General features: G+C 40.5%; 1 protein-coding gene across 8 annotated transcripts in view; it reads right to left on the bottom strand.

The window, feature by feature from the left end:
• Positions 1–22753, bottom strand: part of PLCH1 (phospholipase C eta 1) — a 277526-nt gene that overhangs the window by 209971 nt on the left and 44802 nt on the right. The gene's annotated exons all lie outside the window — the stretch shown is intronic.

Here is a 22753-nt window from a genome sequence, read left to right as displayed (position 1 = left end):
ATTAAAACGAGGTGTGCCTATACATGATTCTCATTTGGCCCAACAATAATCTTCTGAGGTAGGTATTGTTATCTCCCTTTACCAGACAAAACAAGGAGAGAATATTAGAGAGATTAAGTGATCCACTCGTGCTGCTAGGATAAAGCAGCAAAGAATCTTGAAACCATTATCTTCTGATTCCAAACAAAGGGTGCAAGCCATGACAGGCCAAAAAGAACAAGACTGTTAGGTAATGTGGACGTTCCTACCTTCAAAAGGTAGCGTCTTTGTCAACTGCAACTCTAAAGCATAGATGAGAAGTTTATGGGGTAGTGAGTCTAAGTTAATGATGGTGAAATAATTTGGGAACAGATAGTGAGAATGGTAACATACTATGAAGAACATAACCAATGTCACAGAATTGTACACGTAGAAATCGTTGAATGAATGTATGTTTTGGCTGTGTTTATTTTCACCAAAAATTAAAAAAACAAAAACAAATAGAATTAACTCACCTCCCCTTGAATGTGGGCTGTATCATTTCACCTTCCCACCAGCAATGGATGAGGGTTCCAATTTCTTCACATCATCATTACACTTTTTTTTTCCTTTATTATTATTATGGCCACCTTAAGGAGCCCTGGTGGCACAGTGGTTAAGCACTCAGCTGCTAGCCAAAAGGTCAGCAGTTCAAAGCACCTACCCTCTCTGTGGGAGGAAGGTGTGGCAATCTGCATCCTTAAAGATTACAGTCTTGGAAACTGCATGGGCCAGGTCTACCCTGTCCTTTAGGGTCACTATGAGTCAGACTTGACTCAACAGCACACAACAACATGTCCTTCTTAGTGGATGTAAAGTGGTGTCTCATTAGTGACTGTCATGAATTGAATTGTGTACCCCAAAAATATGTGTAACAATTTGGCTAGGCCATGATTCCCAATATTGTGTGATTGTCTATCTTTTTGCCATCTGATGTGATTTTCCTGCGTGTTGTAAATCCTAATCTTTGCCCATGGTTAATGAGGCAAGATTAGATTATGTTAAGGAGGATTAAGGTGGGATGTAATATCCTTGCGCAGGTGGCATCCCTGATCCAATGTAAGGGGAGTTTTCCTGGAGGGTTGTCTACATTACCTTTTATCTTACGAGACATAAAAGGAAAGGGAAGTAAGCAGAGAGATAGGGGACATCATACCACCAAGAAAGCAGAGCAAGGAGCAGAGCGCACTCTATGGACCCAGGCTTTCTGCACAGAGAAGTTCTTAGTCTAGGGGAAGATTGAATGCAAGGACCTTCCCCCAGAGCCAACAGAGACAGAAAGGCTTCCCTTGGAGCTGACATCCTGAATTTGAACTTCTAGACTACTAGACTGTGAGAGAATAAACTTCTGTTTGTTGAAGCCATCCACTTGTGGTATTTCTGTTATAACAGCAGTAGACGACCAAGACAGTGACTGTGATTGCATTTCCCTAATGACCCTGGTGGCTTAGTGGTTAAGCACTACAGCTGCTAACCAAAGGGTCGGCAGTTCAAATTCGCCAGGCGCTCCTTGGAAACTCTATGAGGCAGTTCTACTCTGTCCTATAGGGTCGCTATGAGTCGGGATTCACTCGATGGCACTGGGTTTGGTTTGGTTTTTGGAAATGACAAGCATCTTTTCATGTGCTTTTTGGCCATTGTATAGCTTCCTTGGAGAATTCCCTATTCAAGTACTTTGCTCATTTTTTAATCGGGCTGTTTGTCTTTTTATTGTTCTATTTTTTGTTTTGTTGCTTATCCTTTTGGTGTTATATTTTAAAAAACCATTGCTAAATCCAGTGTCATGAAGATTTGCCCCCTATGTTTTCTTCTAAGAGTTTTATAGTTTTAGCTCGTGCAATTAGGTCTTTGTTAATTTTTGTATATAGTGTGAGGTGGGGGTTCCACTTCATAATTTCACATGTGACTATCCAATTGTCCCAACACCATTTGTTGAAGAAACTGTTCTTTTCCCACTGAATGGTCTTGGCACCCTCAATTGATGTATGGGTTTATTTCTGGATTCTCAAGTCTGTTTTATTGTTCTATATATCTATCCTTATGTCACTACGATGCTGTTTTGATCACTGTACCTTTGTAGTAGGTTTCGGAATCAATAAGCGTGTTTTCCAAACTTTGTTTTCCTTTTTCAAGGTTGTTTCGGCTATTTGGGGTTGCTTTCAATGTCATATGAATTTAAGGATTGGCTTTTCCATTTCTGCAAGAAAGGCCAGTGGAAGTCTCATTGAATCTGCACATTTAACAATGTTGCCTTCCAATCCATTCACACTGGCTTTCTTCCCATTTGTTTAGGTCTTCTTTAACATCTTTCAGCAACCTTTTATAGTTTTCAGTGTATAAGTCTTCCACCTCCTTGGTTAAATTTATCCCTAGGTATCTTATTCTTTTTTGATGCTATTAAAGATGAAATTGTTTTCTTAATTTCCTTTTGGATTTCTCATTTCTAATGTATAGAAATACAACTGTTTTTTGTGTATTGCTGCCATATTCTGCAGCTTTGTTAAATTTGCTTATTAGCTCTAAAAGTTTTTTTGTGGATTCTTTAGGATTTTCTATAAAGTTATATTACTGTAGTGGAGATAATCTTACTCCTTCCTTTCCAATTTGATGTCTTTTATTCTTGCCTAATTGATCTTATAAGTGTAATTTTAAAAAGAAATTATTATCAATTATACTCGGGAAAAACAACAACTAATACAGCAGAATAAATAAAGGATGCCACGTAAGCAAGGGAATTCATGAGTCAGATGGACTAGAAAAATCTCTAAAAATTTTAAGTGCCCCTAAGCTCATTTTGTGGAGTCCTTGGTTAAGCGCTCGACTACTAGCCGAAAGGTTGATGGTTCAAACCCCTCAGAAGATAGTCCTGGTGATCTGTTTCAGAAAGGTCGCGGCCTTGAAAACCCTATGGAACAGTTCTACTCTGCACGCATGAGGTCGTCATGAGCTGGAATCAACCAATCTGCTGGGGAACCTTCGGCAAGTCTCTTAACTGGGCCTCACTGCGTTCTAAAATATGACCAGGTGTTTACTTGGGCTTTCTCCGGGGATATGCTACAATCCAGTCCTTTGTTCTGGTTGTAAAGGATTCTCCCACAGCCCTTATATTTTAATAAAGCAGAACAAAGCCTAAAACCTTATTTTCATCTTTAGAATTCCCTCAGCTGTTGTTAGATGTAAAGGGAAATCTGTATTACTACCTTAAGGTGGGTTTTATGGAAGGCTATGAATCTGCTCAAGCCACTTGAGTGGTTTAATAAAAGACAAGCTATTTGAGTTCATGTATGGGAACCAGAGTTCTAACACTGTGCTAAAGGGAAATAGGGGGGAAATCCTTAAAAGAGAACTTGCAGGAGGAGACATTGAAAAAAAATGGAGGATTTTTCTGCTACCCCTGGACTTTTTTCTCTCCCTACTGAAGTTATTACCACCAGCCCATTCTCCTCTGGCACAAAGATAAAAATCAACACTTCAGTAAAAATCAACACCCCTACTCCCATTTCTTTACACTCTTCCTTCAAAATAACAGTATATGATTTGTAGATAATTTTATGGTTTATATAATACTTTCATTTACATTTTGTCTTTGAAAAAATGACCCTTCTGAGTCATACAACATTAGGCACAAATTCAAAGGGCTCAGAGGAAACAGTAGGTTGCAAACCCAGGTCTTCTGACTCTAAACCCACTGTTCCCAGTCCAGGGCTTTACTCCAGATCTAGCTGTGTTTCCTTCCTGATGTTCTGCTTCCTTCTTAGAGCCTAAAGTTGTGTTACTCAAGGTGACAAACAAGACTCTCATTCTTCCCTCCCCCACCATCCAACTCAACTCCACGATAGCCCATCAAAAAGAGAAGAGGGGAGATGATTAAATGAAATGGTACTTATTTTAAATGCAAGCCTTGTCCCTCCAGGGGCCTCTGGGATGTACAGACACGAGGGGATCAGGGCAAAGTGTCAGTCTTTTGGGAATCAGAGGATGGGAAGCTACTTTGCAATGAAATTTGAGTGAGCTTCTTGGACCACGTTCAGAAACACGGCAGCCAAATTTCCTCCAGATATCACTGCGAAAACTGTCTGAGGACTCAGACATTCTCAAAATTGCTAACCACGGGGAAGAAGGCTATCGCCAGAAATTAAAACCACAAAATGCACAAACTCACCCTGTGGCTGGAAAAAGCCTGTTGTCATCGAGTCAATTCCAACTCATAGCAACCCTGTAGGACACAGTAGAACTGCCCCAGAGGGTTTCCAAGGAGAAGCTAGTGGATTTGAACTGCCAACCTTTTGGTTAGCAGCCAAGTTCTTAAACACTGTGCCACCAAGGCTCCAGCTGAGGGTATGGATGCTTGGAACAGGAATAACTAATTCTTGGGGTGCTAGAAAGGCATTGAGAGGCAATGGAAAAACCTCTGAATGGAAGTCAAGAGGCCAAAGCTGGGGCCCAGTGCTGCCTCTGGCCAATGCTGTGTCTCTTCATTCCCCTATGTTTCAGCTGCCTTGTCTACTTAACCACAAAGCAGATGTGACGAATGAGATGTTCTCTCAGAGTCGTTCCGAAGAGCTAGACAGTGCCCAGCTACCACCACCAACCACTCTGACAGGGAACCCCACAGAGGGTCCTGGACAGAGCACAAGAAAAATGTAGAACAAAATTCAAATTCACAAAAAAAGACAAGATGTACTGGTCTGACAGAGACTGGAGGAACCCCCGGGACTACGGCCCCCAGACACCCTGCTAACTCAGACTGAAGCCACTCCCAAAGTCCACCTTCCAGCCAAAGATTAGACAGGCCTATAAAACAACCTTGCTTGCTGAAAGTGAAGAGGACTTGAAGCACTTAATAATAAAGATCAAGGACCACAGCCTTCGGTATGGATTACACCTCAACATAAAGAAAACAAAAATCCTCACAGCTGGACCAATAAGCAACATCATGATAAAGGAAGAAAAGATTGAAGTTGTCAAGGATTTTATTTTACTTGGATTCACAATCAACACTCATGGAAGCTGCAGTCAAAAAACTAAAGGACACATTGCATTGGGCAAATCTGCTGCAAAAGACCTCTTTGAAGTGTTAAAAAGCAAAGCTATCACATTAAGGACTAAGGTGCCCCTGACACAAGCCACAGTGTTTTCAATCACCTCATATGCATGCGAAAGCTGGACAGTGAATAAGGAAGACCAAAGAAGAAACAATGCCTTTGAATTACGGTGTTGGTGAAGAATATTGAATATATCATGGACTGCCAAAAGAAGGAACAAATCTGTCTTGGAAGAAATACAGCCAGAATGCTCCTTAGAAGCAAGGATGGTGAGACCTTGTATCACATACTTTGGACATGTTATCAGGAAGAATCAGACCCTGGGGGAGGACCTCATGCTTGGTAAAGTAGAGGATCATCGAAAAAGAGGAAGACCCTCAACAAGATGGACTGACACAGTGGCTGCGATGATAGGTTTGAGCATAACAACAATTGTGAGGACAGCACAGGACCAGGCAGTGTTCCATTCTGTTATACATAGGGTCACTATGAGTGGGAACTGACTGAACGGCACCTAAGAACAACAACAACAACATAAAACAAGCAATGACACTCATGAAGAATGTGCTTCTTAGTTCAATCAAGTGTCTACAACCAAATGGGCAACACCTGCCCAAAAGCAAGAAAGAAGACGAAAAGGCAGGAAGGGACAGGAAAACTGGGCAAACGGACACAGGGAACCCAGGGCAGAAAGGGGGAGAGTGCTACCACATTGCAGGGATTGCAACTAATGTCACAAAACAGTATGTGTATAAATTTTTTTAATGAAAAACGAATTTGAGCTATCAACTTTCAACTAAAGCACAATAAAATTAAAAAAAAAAAAAAAAACCCACAATTCATCATTAAGGATTATGGGCAACTCCTACCCAATATCCCAAACTATTTCTCTTTAATCATAAATTTAAATAACCCTGAGAAACCACAGAGTTAATTCCTAGGCACCAGTTGTGTGTATTGTGGATAAGTGGACATTGTGTACATGTGGACATTGTAGATACGTGCATATTGTTGCTATGCGGACATGTGGCTATTGTGTATATGTGTACATTGTGTATATGTGTATATTGGGTATATGCAGATATTGTGGGTATGCAGATATCGTGGATATGCAGATATTGTTGACGTATATATTGTGTATATGTGCATATTGTGTATATGCGAAGAGTGCTGTGTCCTCCTCTGTAAGCCTTGTTGAGAGATAAAGGACATCATTCACAGGCTGTCATGGTGATACTCGTAAAACAACAAGAGACGTAGAAACAGGAAAGCACAGGGAAAAAGGTCCCAAAACTACAATCCACACCTCATAGCCTTTGACACACACACCTTTGGGAATGTCTACATCCACAATTCAAATTAAATCCAATCAAACGCAAAGATTTTTAAAAAGTTGATCCTCGCTCATTTCTCCACTAATTTTAAGACAAACCAATTAATTAAGGAAATTATGCAGAGAAAGGGTGGGGTGGGAGGAGCCGGGCTCCTCTTTCTCTGCAGATGCTCAGAGAACAGTGTCTAAAGCAGTTCGGAGCCTGGGTCAGATCCAGAGGGCCCTAGTCATTGGGTCCCCACTCCTTCGGGGGCCTGCAGATGGCAGGTCACTTTCCTTCCCACCCCATCACAAGCCCTCCCTCCCACAGGCTGCCAAGCACCACCAAACTGGTTGTTAAAAACCTCGACAAACAGCCTAATTCCATAGCCTAGCCCCCTCCCAGCTATGTACACAAAGGCAAAGAAAGAAAAGGCCACTTTGTTCATTTTTTAAGGCTCATAGAAGACACCAACTCAAGCTCCTGGTCCTTAAAGCAATCATAAAGTGAAAATGCTCTGAGCTAGTTGAACAACGGTATATAATCCACCCTCCAAAGACAGGTGGAGGCTTCATTTGAAATGGCCAGTTTAAAATATAGAATATGGACTCAGATCTTGAAAGTGTCCATATTTTTTGACCCAGGAAGTCCTCTCCTGGGAATATATCCAAAATAACTAAAGATGTAGGTGAATATTTATGTACAAAGATGTCCATCACAGCATTATTTATGGCAGAAAAAATGGAACTCTAAACGCCCAACCATTGGGGCAATGTTGACTATTGTGTAGACATCAACAATTATGTTTGCAAAGAATTTGTAAATGAGACAGAAAAATGCTCGCGACGTAATGCTAAAAAAACCAAACCAAACCTGTGGCCATGGAGTCAATTCCAACTCATAGCGATCCTATAGGACAGAGTACAACTGCCCCATAGGGTTTCCAAGGAGCAGCTGGTGGATTCAAACTGCCAGCCTTTTGGTAAGCAGCCAAGCTCTTAACCATAGTGCCACTAAGGCTCCTGATACAGTGCTAGGTAAAAAAAAAAAAAAAAGCCATGTGTTATGGATTGAATTGCATCCCCCCAAAATATATGTTGTAAATCCTAACCTCTATGGTGTAGTTTTATTGTGTAGTTATAATCCCATTTGGGATTGGGTTAATATTGTTATGTTAACGAGGCAGGATTAGTGTAGGGTGTATCTCAAGTCAATCTCTTTTGAGATATAAAAGAGATTAAGCAAGTGAGCAGAGTGGAGATGGAGGAAGAGAAATGCCAAACCACATGAAGATTGCCCAGGAGCAGAAGCTCAAACGAGACAAGGACCTTCCTCCAGAGCCGACAGAGAGAGAAAGCCTTCCCCTAGAGCTGGCACCCTGAATTCAGACTTCCAGCCTTCTAAACTGTGAGAAAACTAATTTCTGTTTGTTAAAGCCACACACCATGGTATTGCTGTTATAGCAGCACTGGATAACTAAGAATTTGGTGCCAGAAAAGTGGGATGCTGTTCTAACAGATACCTAAAATGTGGAAGCAGTTTTGCTATTGCTACTTCATTGCAAGACCCAAAATGAGAAGAAACAGCTGCAAACATCCATGAATAATCAGAAAGTGGAATGTACAAAGTATGAATCTAAGAAAATTCGAAGTTGTCAAAAATGAAATAAACAATTGAAGACTGACATCCTAGGCATTTGTGAGCTGAAATGGACTACTGGTATTGGTGATTTTGAATCAAACAATCCTATGTCTACTATGCCGGGTATTATGGGTTGAATCCTGTCCCCCCAAAATGTGTGTCAGCTTGGCTAGTCCATGCTTCCCAGTACTGTGTGACTGTCCACCATTTTGTCATCTGACCTGATTTTCCTATGTGTTGTAAATCCTACCTCTATGATGTTAATGAGGTGTGATTAGCGGCAGTTAAGGTTGATGACAAGGACCTTCCCCCAAAACTGACAGAGAAAGAGAAAGCCTAGAGCTGATGCCCTAAATTTGGACTTCTAGCCTACCAGAGTTGGGGGAGAATAAACTTCTGTTTGCTGAAGCCATTCACTTGTGGTATTTCTGTTATAGCAGCACTAGGTGACTAAGACACCTGGAAGGGCAAGTTGAAGAGGAACAGTATTGCAGTCATTGTCAAAAGAATGTTTCAAGATCTACCCTAAAGTACAATGCTATCAGTGATAATATCTGTATACCTACACGGAAGGCTAGTTAACAGGACAGTTATTCAAATTTATGTACCAACTTTAAAGCCAAAAATGAAGAAATCAAATATTTTTACAAAATTCTGCAGCCTGAAATTATCAACCATGCAATCATAATGCATTGATAATTACTGGTGATTAGAATATGAAAGTTGAAAACAAAGAAGGAGGATCAATTGTTGGAAAATATGGCCTTAATGATAGGAATGACACCAGAGACTGCATGACAGAATTTTGCAAGACCAGCAATGCATTCATTGGAAATATCTTTTTTAAGAACATAAAAACAGTAACTATACATGTAGACCTCACTGGATGGAATACACAGGAATCAAATTGACTACATCTATGGAAAGAGACGATGGCCAAACTCAATATCATCAGTCAGAACAAGGCCAGGGGCCAAACAAGGAACAGACTATCGGTTACTCGTATGCAAGTTCAAATTGAAGCTGAAGACAATTAAAACAAATCTATGAGAGCCAAAGTACAACCTTGAGTTTATCCCACCTGAATTTAGAGACCATCTCAAGAATAGATTGGATGCATTGAACACTGATGACCGAAGACCAGATGAGTTGTGGGATGGTATCAAGGACATCATACATGAAGAAAGCAGGTCATTAAAAAGACAAGAAAGAAAGAAAAGACCAAAATGGATGTCAGAAGAGACTCTGAAACTTGCTGTTGAAAATAGAGTAGCTAAAGTAAATAGAAGAAATGATGAAGTAAAAGAGCTTAATGGAAGATTTCAAATAGAAGCTGGAGAAGACATGGTAAAGTATTACAATGAAATGTGCAAAGACCTGGAGTTAGAAGGGAACATATGTAGGGTCGCTTTGAGTCAGAACCAACTTGATGGCACCTAACAACAACAACATTATAAAATATTTTCTCTGCATCTACTGATACATCATAAGATTTGTCTCCATTGATGTGTTAATGTGGTAAGTTCTCTAAACTTAAATTAGCCCTACAATTCTAGGATAAACCCAATTTGGTCATAATGTATTACCTTTTTTATACATTGCTGGATTTGGATTGTTAATGTTTTGTTTATGATATTTACATGTATTTTCCTGAGTAGGAAACCCTGGTGGCATAGTGGTTAAGTGCTACGGCTGCTAACCAAAGGGTCGGCAGTTCGATCCACCAGGCACTCCTTGGAACCCCTATGGGGCAGTTCTACTCTGTCCTATAGGGTTGCTATGAGTCGGAATTGACTCAACGGCAATGGGTTTGGTTTTGGGGGGAGTTTTCCTGAATAATATTGGCCTATAATTTCCATTTCTCATATTACCCTCAACAAGTTTTTGTATCAAGGTTATGATAACCCAAACACACTGCCGTAAGGTTATGATAGCCTCATAAAAAGAGTATCTATCCCCTAGAAGAATTTATGCAAGTTTAAAAATATTTTTCAATATTTTTGGATGTTTGATAGAACTTGCCCATAAAATCATCTGATCTTGGACTTCCCGTTAAGGAGAAACATTTGCTTACTGATATATTTTGTTTAAAAATTATAGGGCTATTCAGGCCTTCTACTTTTTCTAAGTCAGTTTTGGTAAGTTAAATTTTTCTGGGAATCTATGAGTTTCACCTAAACTTTCAAATGTACAATGATAGCTTCATGATGAGAATCAGCATAAAGTTGAAACCCAGAAGGCAGCTGTCATGGATTTAATTATGTCCCCCCAAAAATGTGTGTATCAATTGGGCTGGGCCATGATTCCCAGTATGGTGTGATTTTCCTATATGTTGTAAATCCTGCCTCTATGATGTTAATGAGGGAGGATGGGTGGCAGTTGGGTTAGTGAGTCAGGACTCAACCTACAGGGATTGTGTCTTGAGGTAATCTCTTGCGACATAAAAGATAGAAGCAAGCAGAGAGACAGGGGGGCCTCACACCACCAAGAAAGAAGCACTGGGAGAAAAGCAAGTCCTTTAGACCCGAGGTTCCTGTGCAGAGAAGCTCCTAGTCCAGGGGAAGATTGACCAGAAAGACCTTCATCCACAGCCAACAGAGACAGAAAGCCTTTCCCTGGAGCTGATACCCTGAATTTGGACTTTTAGCCTACTTTACTGTGAGAAAATAAACTTCTCTTTGTTAAAGCCATCCACTTGTGGTATCTCTGTTACAGCAGCACTAGATGACTAAGACAGCAGTGATCAATCATATCCTTGCTTTCTCACTTCTCTGTCATTTCTGAACACCAGCCACCCACACAGTACTCTTTCTCTCTCTGTGTCTCTGGCCACCCAGAGCTAGGTCAGACCTGACGAGTTGAGGACGCCATCCTTGGGTTTGTAAATTAATTCACTAGAATGACTCACAGAACTCACAGCAGATACTACACTTACAACTACCGGTTTTATTAGAGTAAAAGGGTATGAATCAGGATCATCATAAGGAAGGTACGCACAGGCAAGCACAGCTGCCATGTCTGAAAATGGGCCTGTCACCCTCCCTGCGCTGACCAGGTCGCTCTCTGAAGCTTAGCGTTCTGGACTTTAATTGACCAGTCCTGCCTAATAAACTAACTCATGCCTTCTGATGCTAGTTGATATTGGCCTCCCAGTGAGTCTTTTCTAGTTTGACCAACCCCAATTGTCAGCACAACTCCAAAAGGGTTATTTCTCTGCAGCTAAAGACAAAGGTTACCTTACTTAGGGTAAAACTAGGTCCTTAACCTCACAAATATTTTAGCATAAAGTTGCTCATAATATTATCTTTTTCATATCTACAACATTAGCTTTTTTACTCCCAATATTTTTTTATTTGTGCCTCTCTCCTTTTCTTTTTAAATCAATCTTACCAAGTGTTCGTCAACATGATTAGTTTTTACAAAGAATCAAAGTTTGTCTTTATTAATCAACTCCACTGAATGATATGGAATTATTACTATTATTTTCTTCCATCTACTTTCTTTGAGAGAGTCCTCACGGCACTACAGTTAAGCACTCGGCTGCTAACCAAAAGGTTGGCAATTCGAACCTACCCAGGTGCTTTGCGGGAGAAAGACCTGACAATCTGCTCTCGAAAAGATCACAGCCTAGAAAACCCTATGGGGCAGTTCTATTCTGCCACATGGAGTCACTATGAGTCAGGATTGACTCAACAGTACCCAACAACTAATTTTTGGGGGTCTATTATTTTGCCTCTTTTTCTAACTTTATAATTTCAATGTTTAACTACTGAATTTTAGCCTTTCTGCTTTTCTAAGTATTTAAGGCTATATATGCTTTAGAAATTATAGAACAATATCATTAATATCACACGCAAGCAAAATTTTGCGGAAGATCATTCAAAAATGGCTGTATCAGTACATTGACAGGGAACTGCCAGAAATTCAGGCCAGTTTCAGAAGAGGACACGGAACCAGGGATATCATTGCTGATGTCAGATGGGTCCTGGCTGAAAGCAGAGAATACCAGAAGGATGTTTACCTGTGTTTTATTGACTATGCAAAGGCATTCAACTGTGTGGATCATAACAAACTATGGATAACAGTGCGAAGCATGGGAATTCCAGAGCACTTAATTGTGCTCATGAGGAACCTTTACATAGATCAAGAAGCAGTTGTTAAGACTGAACAAGGGGATACTGATTGGTTTAAAGTCAAGAAAGGTGTACGTCAGGGTTGTATTCTTTCACCATACCTATTTAATCTGTATGCTGAACAAATAATCCGAGAAGCTGGACTATATGAAGAAGAACGGGGCATCAGGATTGGAGGAAGACTCATTAACAACCTGCGTTATGCAGATGCCACAACCCTGCTTGCTGGAAGTGAAGAGGACTTGAAGCACTTACTAATGAAGATCAAAGACCACAGCCTTCAGTATGGATTGCACCTCAACATAAAGAAAACAAGAATCCTCACAACTAGACCAATGAGCAACATCATGATAAACGGAGAAAAGATTGAAGTTGTCAAGGATTTCATTTTACTTGGATCCACAATCAACAGCCATGGAAGCAGCAGTCAAGAAATCAAAAGATGCATTGCATGGGGCAAATCTGCTGCAAAGGACCTCTTCAAAGTGCTGAAGAGCAAAGAAGTCACCCTGAAGACTAAGGTGTGCCTGACCCAAGCTGTGGTATTTTCAATCACGTCATATGCATGTGAAAGCTGGACAATGAATAAGGAAGACCGATGAAGAGTTGACTCCCTTGAATTGTGGTGTTGGCGAAGAACACTGAATATACCATGGGCTGCCCAAAGAACAAACAAATCTGTCTTGGAAGAAGTACAACCAGAATGCTCCATAGAGGCAAGGATGGCAAGGCTGCATCTTACATACTTTGGATATGTTGTCAGGAGGGATCACTCCCTGGAGAAGGACATCATGCTTGGCAGAGTACAGGGTCAGCAGAAAAGAGGAAGACCCTCAACGAGGTGGATTGACACAGTGGCTGCAACAATGGGCTCAAGCATAACAATGATTGTAAGGATGGAGCGGGACTGGGCAGTGTTTTGTTCTGTTGTGCATAGGGTCACTGAGTCGGAACCAACTCGACGGCATGTAACAACAACAACAATGCTTTAGCTGGAAACCCTGGTAGCGTAGTGGTTAAGAGCTATGGCTGCTAACCAAAAGGTCGGCAGTTCGAATCCACCAGGAACTCCTTGGAAACTCTATGGGGCAGTTCTACTCTGTCCCTTAGGGTCGCTATGAGTCGGAATCGACTTGACAGCAGCGGGGTAGCGGGTATGCTTTAGCTGGCCTCTTTCCAAATTTTAACACATAGTATCTTTGTTTTCATTTAGTTAAAAATATTTTCTGATTTTCATTACAATTTCTCTTTGACCCAAGAGTTATTTTGAAGTATATATCTACATTTTTTTTCCCTAGTGATCTTTTTGTTGTCAATTTCCAGTTTAATTGCATTGAGGTCACGGATCTAGTCTATGTGATACCAATCCTTTGATATTTGTTAAGACTTCATAACTTAATTTGAGGTCACTTCTTCTAAACGTTCTATGTGTACTTGAAAAGAACGTATATTCTGCAGTTTGGGGACACAATGTTCTTTATATATCCATCAGCTCAAGCTTATTTATGTGATTGCTCAAATCTTGTCTGTGGTAACTGATTTTTTCCCCACTTTATCAAGTACCTAGGAAGTGTATAAAAATCTCACTGTGAATATGTGTGCGTCTCATCGTAGTTCTATCAATTTTTGCTTCATATATAGTGAGGGAATGTTATCACATGCATATAAGTTGTTTTATCTTTCTGTTGAGTTGAAGCTTTTTAAAGAATATAAGATGATCCTTTTTATCTCTAGAGGTGCTTTTTTGGTATTTAAAGTTTATTTTGTTTGATGTCAAAATTGCCAACTTTCTTCTGGTTTTTAATCACTCATTTATCTTTGATTTTTAACCTTTCTGTGTCCTTGTGTTTTACAGGTCACTTGCAAACAGCATATAGCTGAATTTTGGTTTTTCATCCAATGTGACAGCCTTTGGTTCCTTTAGACTTATTATAATTATTGGATATTTTCATTTACTTTTTGTGCTTTTCTGTTGTCCTGACTATTCTGTATTTCTTTCCTCAGCCTCCCTGCCTTCTTCAGAATTTACTAATTTTCTCCTTTCATCCTCTCACTCCCACCCCGTTAACTGGAAAGTTATTCAGTCTTTTACTAATTTTAGTGGTTGCCTTAGAAAGGTTAATATACACACTTTAATTGTCAAAGTCTAAAGTTAATCAAGATCTTTAACTTTCTCCCAAACCATACAAGAACCTTAGAACATATTCACTTCTCTTGCCCCTCCAACTTATATTACTGTTTTATACAATTATTCTAGTTCCCCCAAAAGACGTCATTATTATTGTTTTACACACTCAATATGTGTTATTAACTCATATATTTTCCCCTTTCTTTGCTCTTCATTTCTTATTGCTTCTGAGACCTTCCATTTGGAAATTATTTTCTTCTGCCTGAAGTCTATCCTTTCAGCGAGGATCTGCCAGAATAAATACTCCCAGTTTTTATAAATCCAAAAAGTCTTTATTTTGTCTTTGCCTTTTAAAGATATTTTTAAAGGATGTAGAACCCTAAATAGTCAATTTCTCTCTGTGCATGAAAGATGATATCCTACTAGCTTCTATTGTTATACAGTCAGACTTATTTGTCATGTATTTGAAGATAAGCCACCTTTTCTCTCCGATCTTGCTTGAGATCTTCTCTCTAACTTTTGTGTTCTGCCATTTAATTAATTTTGCCTATGTATGGATTTCTTTTTCTTTATCCTGCTTGAGATTCATATGGCTTCGTGAATACGCTCAGTGATGCCTCTCATTGGTCCTTGTCAATTCTCGGCCGTTATCCTTTAAATGTTGCCTCTTTCCCATTTTTTCCTCTCTGTTCTCCTTCTGAAACCATCACTAGCAATTCTGTTGAATCTTCATTCTCTATCTTACATGTCGGTCAACTTTTCTTTTGGATTCTTCATCTCTGTGTCTTTGTATGGGCATCTGAAAATTTCCTTTAGATTTATCATTCAGTCGACTAATTCTCTCTTAGTTTGGATTAATCTGTTGTTAAATCCATTCATTGAGTTGTTATTTTTAATTACTATTTTTATTTTTACAAGTTCTATGTGGTTCTTTTTCAAATTAGCTTGGTTAGTCGTTTATAGTACTTTTATCTTCAGTTCATATTTTCAATCTTACATTTAGTGATTTTTTTCTTCTTTACTATGAGACACTGATTTTCCTTATAATTTTATTTGCTGGGATTCTCGGGAGTCTGGGATAAAAACAGGCTTCTCCAAAAAAGGAAAAAAATTATTGGCTTCTGCTCTGTACCAAGGACCTTCCAATGTAGGGATACTTTAAACCACATTTTCAGTTTGAGGTTTTCAGACCACCCAGTTATCGTGAGGATGGTGCAGGACCAAGCACTCTTTCATTCTGTTGCACACAGGGTCACTATGAGTCAGAACTAACTCAACAGCACCTAACAGCAAAACCAAAACCAAACAAACCCATTGCCATCCAGTCGATTCCAACTCATGGTGACCCTATAGGACAGAGCAGAACTGCCCTATAGGGTTTCCTAGGAGTGGCTGGTGGTTTAAACTGCCAAACTTTCGGTTAGCAGCCATAGCTCTTAACCACTACACCACCAGGGCTCCAACAAGAAAGTTACTGTGAATTCCAGATGTATACCTGTATTGGAAGTGGATTTAGAATCACAAATAATCAGGCATCTACTCAGCAAGGAAGTTTTCCACAGGTGATTTTCCTTACAGTCTTCTGGAATTCAAAAGAAAGTGGATGGTTTTTTTTTTTTACTCTTGGTTTTGTTTTTAAATCACTCTTACACTGATGAGGAAGACTTTTGAAGTCCCAGTTTTATGACCAACAGGTTTCCTTAGATGTCACACTTTATCTCTTGTGCCCTCAAGGCCATGAAAACTGAAGTTCAGGTTAACCTGGTTTGGCAAATGCCTTCGGGGCAAAAACAGTCAACTTCTGTCCTCAGTCAGCCCCTCTTCACTTAGCTTTTGCCCTGCTTATTCATTACATTCTTATTGGTTCCTTGCATTTAAGAAACGATCTTTCTATTTTAAATTGCTGTCAGTGAGAGTGCTGGTTGGCTATAGTGCCGGAGACAGAACCCAACCCTGGGGGTTCTCACTGAAAGCCAGAGTCATGTAGTTTGAGAACCAAATCAGCCATGTAGTTTGATCTCGCCTCAATTTATTATTCAGTACCTGGCATTGTAATAATTGTTGATATGTTTTACCACTTCCTAGGTTCCAAGTAAGGAGCCCTGGTAGCACAGTGGTTAAAGCACTCAGCTGTGAACAGACAGGTCGGTAGTTCAAACCCACCAGGTGCTCCATGGGGAAAAAGATGTAGCAGTCTGCTTCCACGAATATTTACAGCCTTGGAAACCCTATGGGGCTGTCCTCCTCTGTCCTACAGGGTCATTAGAACAGTAACAGGTTTATGTTCCAGATGTCATGCTAATCATTTTACAAGTATTATTTTATTTAATTCTTACAACCACCCTAAGGGCTAGATACAATTATTAACCCCATTTTACAGGTAAAGAAACTAAAGCACAGAGAGGTTAAGCAATTACCTAAGGCCCCAGAGCAATCAAGTGCCAGCACTGGTATTTGAACCAAGACAATCTAACTGCAAAGATGGTACTCCAAAGATCTATGTAAGCGTATCCTCTAATAAATATAAGAAAGGAAAAGAGAAAGTGCCCTACCAGATATGGCAGCGTCAGTAGTGGAATCCAGACTTCTCAATTTAGAGTCTTTTCCACCTCCCATGTTCTCCTTCATGTGGAATGCTGACGTATTTCCAACAGGTATCTCTATATCCTTCGCTTAGATGTGGGCACACAGTGCAGGTTGGAAATTAAGACATTGAAAAGACAACACCAAAGGAATGATAGGTTGACTGGAAATTGGATTTCGACTCTCAGCGGTCATCAGTCTTGAAATCTAGCCTGATACCAATACTTTTGATCATGTCTATAAAGACTCTTCCTGATGACACACAAACAGCATATTTTTTTTTTTTTTTTAAACAATTCTGATTTCATGTGCAGGTCTAACATCCAAAAAGTCCTTGATTCTAAACCAGTGATGGTCTCTAAACCAGGGATTTCTAAACATGAGAAGTGAACTTCAGAGTAACTCTGCCCCCAATTCCTTCATATCTACAACCAAAAACCAAACCAGTTGCTGTTGAATCAGTTCTGACTCATGGCAACCCAGCGTGTGCAGAGTAGAACTGCTCCATGGGGTCTGCAAGGCTTTGGCCTTTTGGAAGCAGATTGCTGGGACTTTCTTCTGAGGCACCACGGGGTAGGCTCAACCTACCAGCCTTACAGTTAGTATTCAAGCGCCCAACCGTTTGTACCAGCCATGGACTCCCTTTCACATATAACACCTGTTAAAAGCCAAACCTGTTGCCCTCAAGTCGATTCCTACTCATAGTAACCCTACAGGACAGAGTAGAATTGCCCCATAGGGTTTTCAAGGAGTGGCTGGTGGATTCGAACTACCAACCTTTTGGTTAGCAGCCTGAGCCCTTAAGCACTGCACCACCAGGGCCTGTTCATATAGAAAGACTGCCAAAATTTAGTCCCAGAAAGAGGCATCCCCTTTCTGGAGGGCAGATCTCTCAGTTTTCCCTAGTTCATCTTAACCTCTCCTACGCCCACTGCCTCCCTGCCTCCTCCGCCCCCAGCTTAACCTCTCCTATGTCCACTGCCTCTCCTCCTCCCCCACCCCCCCAGTGAGGGAAGGTAGGTGTCACAGGGACTGTGCTGCCTGCTTCCCTCCTTCCTTCCATCCTGCACTGAGGAGGGAGGGCAGCTCCAACAAGAGACCTGCCATGTCCTTCCTGGGAATCCAACCTCCATTGACATGTCCTCTCTCCTCCTTCGCAACTACACAGAAGGATAATTATGATAAGTGCCTCTCTTTGTTGTGCCCCAAAATGAGACTTCTCCGGAGCTTTCAAGAGACAAAAGGCTATAATTGTCTCTAATCAATTAATGAATCAAAAGCCCACAATATTGTCCCGGGCCCCTCTAGGGCAGATGCAGTAATGCCATAACAGATGCAGCCATCAAGAAGCTCATGATCTAGGTGAGAGGACAGGACACAGAAACAAAGATTTACACAAAACTTGCACAGCAGGTGGCGGAGCCAAGATGGCGGAATAGACAGACGCGTCCATTGAAACCTGTTTACAACAAAGACTCGAAAAAACAAGTGAAACGAGTATATTTGTGACAAGCTGGGAGCCCTGAGCATCAAAGGCAAGCTTAGACATCGAACTGAGTGAGGGGCAGTGGAAGGAAGAGACCCTTCAGAAGTGGAGAGGAGTTACCAGCCCTGAATCGCAGGAGCCCTCAGGCACCACTCCCGGAGCGGCGGCAGCAGGCTGGTCCTAGCTTCGGCCACAGTTTCCTCAGGGAGAAGCAGCAGCCACACAGCCCGCTCACACCTCTGGGACCTGAGGAGAACACAGTTTCCTCAGGGAGAAGCAGCAGCCACACAGCCCGCTCACACCTCCGGGACCTGAGGAGAACGCAGTTTCCTCAGGGAGAAGCACCCGGACACACAGCCCACTCACACCTCCGGGACCTGAGGAGAAGGGCGCTCTCGGCAAAAGCTAAGCACTCACATATATTTTACCGCGCCGCCCCCCCCCACCCCCACACCCAAGCCGGCTTCAGCGGCTAAATCCCTAGGCCTGAGATAGACCCTGGTGAGCACCTGGAGCCGTCCTCCCAGCCTTGGGAAGGAAAAAATTTCCAACTGGGGGGAAAAGATAATTTGCTAGCTCCATTAACTGGGGGAGCTCAGGACAGAAGGGGTCCTGTCCAGGCATAAACCATCCATGGACCTTGAGCACCTTTCCCTTCTGCACGGACCTGTGTGGGCCTATTTTGGGAGAATAGGCCCTTGTTGGCAAACTCCAACCATTTCAACTGTGCGGTGCACAGGTGGGTGTTTGACATTTGACATTCCTTTGCCTATTAAATAAGGCCCTCACCTACCCACAATAGGGACCTAAGGACTGGTAGCTCCACTCAGGTCACCCAGCCACCCGTGACAGGGGTCCAAAGATAACTGGTACCTCCCAGTCTTTACAACCAAAAACTATGGGTGCCCATGGTCCCTCTGCAGAACCCACCCACCAGCACGTTCTAGGGAACGGAGATGCGTTTTCCTCAGAGACACTTGGGGGTCGGTTCTCAGCCCCCTGCCTAGTTCAGAGCGTGACCCCCTGCTGCAATCAGATACCGGTATATACACCAATCACCCCTGCCCCTCTAAGACTGTAGGACAGAGCCTGTACCACACACCTGATATCAGCTACCAGGAAACCTGAGCTGAATTCATACAAAAAAACTGAATGGACTTCTAGACTGATATACCTGATAACAGCTCTAGCCAGCTGGAGACAGGGCCCCAGAGTTCCAAAGGTGAAAATAATCAAGTTAGCTCACTCAAGCAACCCATAGGGGTATACCAAAACAAAACAAAGCAAGTACCTATGACACAGTAAGCAAGCATAAACTAATACAATAACTTAAAGATGGCTCGGAGACAAGAGTCAATATCAAGTCACATAAAGAAACAGACCATGGTCACCTCAACAGGCTCTGAGAACAAAGAATCCAGGGATCTTCTAGATGAAAGTGCATTCCTGGAATTACCAGATGCAGAATACAAAAATTTAATATACAGAACCCTTCAAGACATCAGGAAGGAAATGAGGCAATATGCAGAACAAGCTAAGGAACACACCAATAAAGCAACTGAAGAAATTAGAAAGATTATTCAGGAACATAAAGAAAAGTTTAATAAGCTGGAAAAATCCATACATAGACAGCAATCAGAAATTCAGAAGATTAACAATAAAATTACAGAATTAGATAACTCAATGGAAAGTCAGAGAAACAGAATTGAGCAAGTAGAACCTAGAATTTCTGAACTCGAAGATAAATCACTTGGCACTAATATATTTGTAGAAAAATCAGATAAATAAATTTAAAAAAATGAAGAAACCTTAAGAATCATGTGGGACTCTATCAAGAGAAATAACCTATGAGTGATTGGAGTACCAGAACAGGGAGGGATAAAAGAAAATACACAGAAAATTGTTGATGATTTGTTGGCAGAAAACTTCCCCGATATTGTGAAAGATGAGAAGATATCTATCCAAGATGCTCATCGAACTCCACATAAGGTAGGTCTTAAAAGAAAGTCACGAAGACATATTATAATCAAGCTTGCCAAAACCAAAGATAAAGAGATAATCATAAGAGCAGCGAGAGATAAACGAAAAGTCACCTACAAAGGAGAGCCAATAAGCTCAGATTACTCGGCAGAAACCATGCAGGCAAGAAGGCAATGAGATGACATATTTAAAAAATTGAAGGAAAAAAATTGCCTGCCAAGAATCATATATCCAGCAAAACTGTCTCTTAAATATGAAGATGAAATTAAGACATTTCCAGATAAACACAAGTTGAGGGAATTCATAAAAACCAAACCAAAACTACAAGAAATACTAAAGGGAGTTCTTTGGTTAGAAGATCAATAATATCAGGTATCAACCCAAGACTAGAACACTGGGCAGAGCAACCAGAAGTCAACCCAGACAGGGAAATCCAAAAAAACAAAGCAAGATTAAAAGAAAAAAAAAAAAAAAAGCCCAACACAGGGTAACGGCAATGTTATTATATAAAAGAAGACAACATTAAAATAAAAAAGAGGGACTAAGAAATGTAATCATACACCTTCCATATGGAGAGGAAGATACGGCAATACAAAGAAATAAAAGTTAGTTTTAAATTCAGAAAAATAGGGGTAAATAATAAGGTAACCACAAAGGAGACAAACTACCCTACTCATCAAAATAAAATACAGGGGAAAAATACAGACTCAACAGAAATAAAATCAACAACAACAAATATGAGGAAAGGACAATATATAAAGAAAATCTACTCAGCACATAAAATCAAGTGGGAAAAAGAAACTGTCAACAACACACAAATAAAGACATCAAAATGATAGCACATAAAAAAAAAATTCATACCTATCCATAATTACCCTGAATGTAAATGGACTAAATGCACCAATAAAGAGACAGGGAGTGGCAGAATGGATTAAAAAACAAGATCCATCTATATGCTGCCTACAAAGAGACACACCTTAGACTTAGAGACACAAAAGAACTAAAACTCAACTGGATGGAAAAAAATATATACCAAGCAAACAACAATCAAAAAAGAGCAGGAGTGGCAATATTAATTTCTGACAAAATAGACTTTCAAGTTAAATCTATCAGTAGGGATAAGGAAGGACGCTATATAATGATTAAAGGGAGAATACACCAAGAAGATATAACCATATTAAATATTTATGCACCCAATGACAGGGCTGCAAGATACATAAAACAAACTCTATCAGCACTGAAACGTGAGATAAAGAGCTCCACAATAATAGTAGGAGACTTCAACGCACCACTTGCAGTGAAGGACAGGACATGCAGAAAGAAGCTGAATAAAGACACGGAAGATCTAAATGCCACAATCAACGAACTTGACCTCGTAGACATATACAGAACCCTCCACCAAACAGCAACCAACTATACTTTCTTTTCTAGTGCACATGGAACATTCTCTAGAATAGACTACATATTAGGCCATAAAGCAAGCCTTAGCAGAATCCAAAACATTGAAATATTACAAAGCATTTTCTCTGACCATAAGGCCATAAAAGTGGAAATTAATAGCAGGGAAAGGAAATCAAACACTTGGAAACTGAACAATAAACAACAATACCCTGCTCAAAAAAGACTGGATTATAGAAGACATTAAGGATGGGATAAAGAAATTCATAGAATCCAATGAGAATGAAAACACTTCCTATCAGAACCTTTGGGACACAGCAAAAGCGGTGCTCAGAGGCCAATTTATATCAATAAATGCACACATCCAGAAAGAGGAAAGGGCCAAAATCAAAGAGTTATCCCTACAACTTGAACAAATAGAAAGAGAGCAACAAAAGAAACCCACAGGCACCAGAAGAAAACAAATAATAAAAATCGGAGCTGAACTAAATGAAATAGAAAACGGAAAAACAATTGAAAGAATTAAAAGGACCAAAAGCTGGCTTTTTGAAAAAATCAACAAAATTGATAAACAACTGGCCAAACTGATGAAAGAAAAACAGGAGAGGAAGCTAATAACAAGAATAAGAAATGAGATGGGCAATATTACAACAGACCCAACTGAAACTAAAAGAATCCTATCAGATTACTATGAAAAACTATATTCAAACAAATTTGAAAACCTACAAGAAATTGATAAATTCCTAAAAACACACTACCTACCTAAACTAACACAAACAGAGGTAGAACAACCAAATAGACCCATAACAAAAGACGAGATTGAAAAGGTAAGCAAAAAACTCCCAACAAAAAAAAGCCCTGGTCTGGATGGCTTCACTGCAGAGTTCTACCAAACTTTCAGAGAAAAGTTAACACCACTACTACTAAAGGTATTTCAGAGCACAGAAAAGGACGGAATACTACCAAACTCATTCTATGAAGCCACCATATCCCTGATACCAAAACCTGGTAAAGACACCACAAGAAAA

This window comes from Elephas maximus, chromosome 23, assembly GCF_024166365.1.
Source record: "Elephas maximus indicus isolate mEleMax1 chromosome 23, mEleMax1 primary haplotype, whole genome shotgun sequence".
Taxonomy (NCBI): domain Eukaryota; kingdom Metazoa; phylum Chordata; class Mammalia; order Proboscidea; family Elephantidae; genus Elephas; species Elephas maximus.
This window is presented reverse-complemented; position numbering and strand designations above follow the sequence as displayed.